General features: G+C 30.8%; 1 pseudogene; it reads left to right on the top strand.

Annotated features, from left to right (window-relative positions):
* Positions 1 to 482, top strand: part of LOC101565844 — a 5894-nt pseudogene extending 5412 nt beyond the window's left edge.
* Positions 483 to 702: the final 220 nt, after the last annotated feature.

Here is a 702-nt window from a genome sequence, read left to right as displayed (position 1 = left end):
ATATAATTAATCAGTGTGCAGATGAAACTAGAAAAACTGAAATTTCCTTGATGTTTTCTGGTACTGACAAGTCATCTCCACGATTAAAGAAAGACATTCATTTTGATCAGTTGGTGATAATGATCTATCTTCACATGTGCTGCCTTGAAAAAAATAGGTGGGGATATTTATTATTATCCTTAGGGGGGAACTACTCTCTTTGAAATGCCAGACTTTAAATATTTAATTTTGACAATAATGTCATCTATTCTATGTTAGTTAAAATTGGGATAAAGAAAAGTCAATAGTTAATAGCAAGGTTATCTGTCACTTGAGAGAGGTTACCTTTTTCTGAGAACCTGGGCCAGTTGTATTAAATAACATTCTTGTTTCTAGACCAAAACAGCAATGATATCATTATCCAGTAAACTTTTATCCTTTAAATTTAGGTACTCTGGATTGGAAGTTTGGAGGAATGGTATATTGAAATTGACTTTACATAGAAATAATGTCTTTCTAAGATATAAATAATATATTTCTCAATTATCAAAATATTCACTTTTAAAACTTTCATTTCTTTGGCTTTTCCAGCAAAGTGATGATTCTCTATGCATACTCTTTTACTCAAATGAAAACACAGATACTTTTGTTGTTTGATTTTCCCTCAAATACTACATTCATTTTTGTGGCGGTGCATACATCGTGTCAACTTGAAAAATTGGA

This window comes from Octodon degus, unplaced genomic scaffold, assembly GCF_000260255.1.
Source record: "Octodon degus isolate 3935 unplaced genomic scaffold, OctDeg1.0 scaffold00018, whole genome shotgun sequence".
NCBI lineage: Eukaryota > Metazoa > Chordata > Mammalia > Rodentia > Octodontidae > Octodon > Octodon degus.
Note: the sequence above shows the minus strand (reverse complement) of the source record. Positions and strands in the feature narration are given on the sequence as shown.